Consider the following 6,330-nt stretch of genomic DNA (forward strand, 5'->3'; position numbering starts at 1 on the left):
AGAACCAATAGATCTGTTTTGGAAGAAGTGCAGCCAGAGTGCTCCTTGGAGGCCAAGATGGCTAAGCTTTGTCTCTCATACTTTGGACTTATTGTTCAGAGGGAACAGTCGCTGGAGAAGGATGTCATGCTGGGTAAGGTGGAGGGTCAGAGTAAAAGAGGAAGACCCCCAACAAGATGGATTGACCAGGTGGCATCATTGGTGGACTCAAGTGTGGCAGTGGTAGTGAGTTTGGCCCAGGATCAGACATTGTTTCATTCTGCTGTGCATGGGGTCGCTATGAGTCTGTTCCGACTCGATGGAACCTGACAACAACATGAGTCAGAACTGACTCCACGGCATACTACCACCAGATCCTGTTTAGACATGTTATGTTGTTGTTGTTGTTCCTCTCTTGGATCCACTTCAAGTATGGCATGCTTTTTAACCTTCACTGATCCACCGCAAAAAACAAAAGGGAAGAAGACGTTCAGCATGTCTCAAGCTGAAAGATCTGAAGAAAAAAAATTAAGCCCTGACTTGCAATATTGAAGGATTTTATGTGCAAAGTATTGGATGATGCAAAGAACACTGTCCAGCTTTCACATCCATATGAGGTTATTGAAAATACCATGGCTTGGGTCAGGCGCACCTTAGTCCTTAAGGTGACATCTTTGCTCTTCAACACATTAAAAAACTTCCTGTGCAGCAGATTTGTCTAATGTAATACGTTGTCTGATTTCTTGACTGCTGCTTCTGTGAATGTTATAACAAGTGTTATTGTTGTTGTTAAGTGCTAACAAGCCGATTCCAACTCATAGTGACCCTGTATAGAGTTTCCAAGGAGCAGCTGGTGGGTTTGAACTGCAAACCTTGCACTTAGGAGTCTAATGCTTATACTACAGTGCCACAAGTTAATAGGAGTATATTTTGGTGCAAATTAGTTTTTAATACATTCATACTTTTTTATAGTATGCATTTTCCATGAACTTTTTGAAAGCTTCTCATCTATACCTATATTTGCTTACTTGTTTCTCCCACTATACTGATGCTTAGAAATGCCAGAACTTTTTAGATTTGTGTCAACAGTATCATGCATACTTAAAAAAAAAAAAAAAAACACAAAACCCCATTGCCACTGAGTGGATTCTGACTCACAGACATCTCATGTCATTTTCCAAGGCTGTAAATCTTTTTGGGATCGGAAACCTCCTCTTTCTCCCACAGAGCAGCTGGTAGATTAGAACCACCAGTTATGGTTAGCAGTCCAACATGTAACCCACTACGCCACCAGGGTTCCCTCATACATACTTTTGTTGTCATTGTTAAATACTGTCAAAAACCCATAGAGATGTTTATCAAATGAAAAATCAATAAAAATAGGAAAAAACATTATGATAGTCTTTGCAATGGTCTTTAATAGAAGTCACATCCTGGTGACTCTTGCTGAGAATCTGGATGCTCCTACCCCAACAAACCCAGTTACCTGCATCTATACCCATATATCCAGTCTTCATCTTATGGTGCTTGGCTATGCACCTATCCAAGGCCAGCTCACCACTTGTGAAGTAGATCTTAACCCCTTTCACTCTCTCAAAGACACCTCTTCAGAAATTCTACCTGCTTTCTCACACATCATTAATTGTCCCATCATTTACCTTCATCGACTAAACTATAATTCTTAATACCTTGAACAACACCTCAAGAACTTCTCCAACGCACATCTCCATTTTTGTTCTCTTTCATAGCAAAACTCTTTGAAAGAATTGTTCATACTTCCTGTGTCCAATTCCTCTCTTGGATCCACTTCAAGTATGGCATGCTTTTTAACCTTCACTGATCCACCACAAAAACCAAAAGGGAAGAAGACGTTCAGCATGTCTCAAGCTGAAAGATCTGAAGAAAAAAATTAAGCCCTGACTTGCAATATTGAAGGATTTTATGTGCAAAGTATTGGATGATGCAAAGAACAACAAAAGAAGATTAAAGGAATAGACAAAATCACTATACTAAAAATAATTGGTCCATGTTCAACCATTTCAAGAGGTAGCATATGATCAAGAATTGATGACACTGAGTGGTTGACTTTGCAGCCCAGGAGTGGAGGTTCCTGGCACCATCAAGGGTGAAGAGTGGAATGTGGGACTCTACCCAGAGAAACAGTGATGCCAGAGATGGAGGCAGAGATGATGATGTGGAGAGATGGAGTGGCTGGGAACTCTAGACCTAGAGAGGGAGAGGGGCTGTGTGCTGACGAGCAGGGGGCAGGCTTGCAGGGTATCCCCTTTTGTTGTTTGATGATGCATGGAGGGGATTGTAATCATGGCAATGCAATATTATATGATAGGATGAATGTAAAACTAATGTTCTCCCTTGTAAACAATCACATAATTCACAATAAAACATTAAACAAAGAATAAGAAGAACTGATGACATTGAAGGAAAAATGCCAAGCTGCAATGAAGACATTTGTTAATACCTATTGTCTAAATACAAGGCTCCAGGAATTGACAGAATGTAAGTTGAAATATTTCAACAAATTGATGTGCCTTTAGAAGTATACCTTTAGAAGTACTCATTTGTTTATGCCAAGAAATTTGGAAGATCTGGCCAACTGATTGGAAGAGTTCCAAATTTGTGCCCATTCCAAAGAAAGGTGACTCAATAAAATGCAAAAAAACATTGAACATTATCATATGCAAGTAAAATTTTACTGAAGATAATTGAAAAATTATTACAGCGTACACATACAGAAATTTGCCAGAAAATCCACACTGGATTTACAAGAGGACATGGAATGAGGGATATCATTGCTGACGTCAGTAGATCTTGGCTGAAAGCAGAGAATGCCAAAAAGATGTTTACTTGTGCTTTATATACAATGCACCGGCATTCAACTGCATGGATGATAATGAACTATGGATAACACTGCAAAAACTAGGAATTCCAAAACACTTCATTGTGATCATGAGGAACCTGTACCTAGACCAAAAGGCAGTCATTTGAACAGAACAAGCATCTATCTTGGAAAACGTTCAACCAGAATGCTCCTTATAAGTGTGAATGGTGAGACTTTGTCTCTTGTACTTTAGACATGTGGTCAGGAGGGACCAGTTCCTGGAGAAGAACATCACACTTGGTAAAGTGGAGGGTCAGCAAAAAAGAGAAAGGCTTTCCATGAGATGATAAACATAACAACAATTGTGAGGATGGTACAGGACTGGGCAGTGTTTTTCCTGTTGTGCATAGGATTACCACCAGTGGGAACCAACTCAATGGTACTTAACAACTTACACTGCAAAAGGAGCCCTGCAGTGGTTAGATGGTAATGGAAAGGTTGCCAGTTCAAACCCATCAGCTGCTCCATGGGAGAAGGTTGTGGCATTTTACTTCCATAAAGACTGACAGCCTTGGAAATCCTATGGTGTGGTTCCTGTTGTATTATGTCTTGTTGTGTTATGAGTCAGAATTGACTCCACCACAATAGATTTATCTACTGCAAATGCCTTTGTGAAAGTCCCCATGATCTCCATGTTGCTAAGCATGTTCACTTCTCAATCTAGTCTAAACTATTTAATACAGCTCTTCACTCCTTTAAACATTTTTTTCACTTGGCTCCAATATGTACTTTTTCATTCAGTTTATCCTACTTGCGTTTATTTCTCAGTTCCTTTTGCTGGTTCCTCTTTATCTCTCTGACTTCAACTTTAAGACACCCCTGACTGAGACCTTGGGTGTCTTTTCTGTAATCATTCCTTGGTTTTAAATATAAATCCCTCTTTGTTTTTAAAAGCCATCTGATAAGACTCCTGGTGGGGTGCTGTAGAATCAGCACAGGACTTCAAACCAGTTTGCAGTTCAAATTCATCAGCTGCTCCTCAGGAACCCTATACAGGGTCACTATGAGTTAGAACCGACTCAATGTCACTTAACAACAACTGATAGTTCTCAAGTTTAGTTTTCCAGTCCAGACCTCTCTCCAAGACTCCAGAGTCTGATCTGTCTACTTGGATATCTAATTGGCTTCTCTCACTTTACATGTTGTTGTTGTTGTTATGTGCTATCAAGTCGGTTCCAACTCATAGCAATGCTGTACAGAGTTTCTGAAGAGCAGCGGGTAGGTTTGAATGACCAATCTTGTGGATAGCAACCCAGTGTTTATCCTACCCCAAACCAAATTCCTGATCTCCAACCCAAAACAGACAAAAATGAACCTCTTCTACTCACAATCTTCTGTATCTTACTTTATTTATAGTTTACTTAGATATCTAGTTTATTAGATTAAATCCTCGGAAACATCCTTGATTCTTCTCTTTCTCTTACACACAATATAATAATATAGTGTGTGATCACAAAGCATGTGGAGTCCTGATGTGGCGCTGCAAGATAATGCACTGTACTACAAGATTGGCAGTTCAAATACACCAGCCACTCCTCAGAAACCCTATACAGAGTCACTATGTGTTATAAATGATTCGATGGCACTTAACAACACCAACAAAGATGCTTAAGATAAAAAACACCAGACAGTGGAAGTATAATATGAGTATAAAATAGTTTAGATTGCTTAATAGGAACAGCTGAATTGCACATTATTAGAAAATGAAATAAATTATGAGCCAATCAGCAAGTTAAAAAATAAACAACTATACACATTGTAAGGTAGATCTATATGTAGAATAGTAAAAAACTCATGTTCAGCTACCTTTTCCTCTTTTTCCGGTAACAATGTTTTGTTTTGTTTTGTTTTTACAAATCAACTATAACTCACTTTTGGTTAGTGTGGTGAGACTGTGTTGATTCCATCCCTGAGTTCTAGCTATGACTCAAGTTGGACTGAGAACTGTCCACCCCAAGATGTTGATGGAAAGTATTGAGAAAGAGACCCACCCTGCTGGGTTCGTTAAGCTTCTGGTTCCTGCTGTCTTTGAGGAAAGCGACTGCAGAAGAAAGCAGAGACCATAGTTGAAAAGAGACTATCTTTAGCTTACTAGAATCCAGCTACACATGAGGTATACCGCTACTTCCAGCAGTTACAGGAACCAAAAAATTCCCTTTTTTAAATTGAAGCTGCTTTGAAATGGGTGTCTAATCTTTGCTACAGAAAGAGTCCTAGTTTAACACAAAGACTGATATGGGAAAATGTACATGAAATTTTGTAAAGAGAAATTTGTAAAGCTACAAATCATATATTGTTATTGTTGTTGTTAAGTGCCATCGAGTTGGTTCTGACCCATAGCGACCCTGTATAGGGTTTCCAAGGAGGGGCTAGAGAGCTTGAACCACTGACCTTGAGGTTCAGACTGGCTTTGTAGTCCAGCACATTAACCCACAGCACCACACCAGGACTCCAAATCATATATAGGTGATCCAATTTTTGTGGAGAAAAATAAGGAAAACAATCCTAAGCTGTCGGGGTGGTTATCTAAAACTTAGAGTGGAGAATTTTTATTTTTTCTCTTAAAAACTTAGGGTGGACAAGTTTCTTCAGCTCTTCTAGGCTGTTGCTGCTCGCTGCCACTTTCTGCTCCCCCAGCCACTTGCCTTTGCTGTATTACCAAGATGTCTTCTAACACTCTTACTCTGGACAAGCTGGATGTGAAAGGAAAGCAAGTGGTCATGAGAGTGGACTTCAATGTTCCTGTGAAGAACAACCAGATAACATATTACCAGGAGATCGAAGCTGCCATCCCAAGCATCAAATTCTGCTTGGACAACAGAGCCAAGTCAGTTGTTCTTATGAGCCATGTTGGTCAGCGTGATGGTGTCCCCATGCCTGACAAATACTCCTTAGAGCCAGTTGCTGTAGAACTCAAATCTTTGCGGGACAAGGATGTTCTTTTCTTGAAGGACTGTGTGGGTCCAGAAGTAGAGACAATCTATGCTGATCCAGCTGCTGGTTCTGTCATCCTGCTGGAGAACCTTTGCTTTCATGTAGAAGAAGAAGGAAAGGGAAAAGATGCTTCTGAGAATAAAGTTAAAGCAAAGCAAAGTGAAATAGAAGCTTTCCAGACTTCACTTTCCAAACTAGGGGACATTTATGTCAATGATGCTTTTGGCACTGCGCACCGAGCCCACAGTTCCATGGTGCGAGTGAATCTGCCACAGAAGGCTGGTGGGTTCTTGATGAAGAAAGAGCTTTGCCAATGCCTTGAAGAGCCCAGAATGACCCTCCTTGGCCATCCTGGGTGGAGCTAAAGTTGCACACAAGATCCAACTAAAATAATATGCTGAACAAAGTCAATGAGATGATTATTGGTGGTGGAATGGCTTTTACCTTCCTTAAAGTGCTCAATAACATAGAGATTGGTACTTCTCTATTTGATGAAGAAGGAGCCAAGACTTAATGTC

General features: G+C 40.1%; 1 pseudogene; it reads left to right on the plus strand.

The window, feature by feature from the left end:
* Window positions 1-5,541: 5,541 nt before the first annotated feature.
* LOC102818709 lies at window positions 5,542-6,326 on the plus strand (annotated as a pseudogene).
* The last annotated feature ends 4 nt before the right edge of the window (window positions 6,327-6,330 follow it).

Source organism: Chrysochloris asiatica, unplaced genomic scaffold (genome assembly GCF_000296735.1).
Source record: "Chrysochloris asiatica unplaced genomic scaffold, ChrAsi1.0 scaffold00209, whole genome shotgun sequence".
In the NCBI taxonomy this organism is placed as follows: Eukaryota; Metazoa; Chordata; class Mammalia; order Afrosoricida; family Chrysochloridae; genus Chrysochloris; species Chrysochloris asiatica.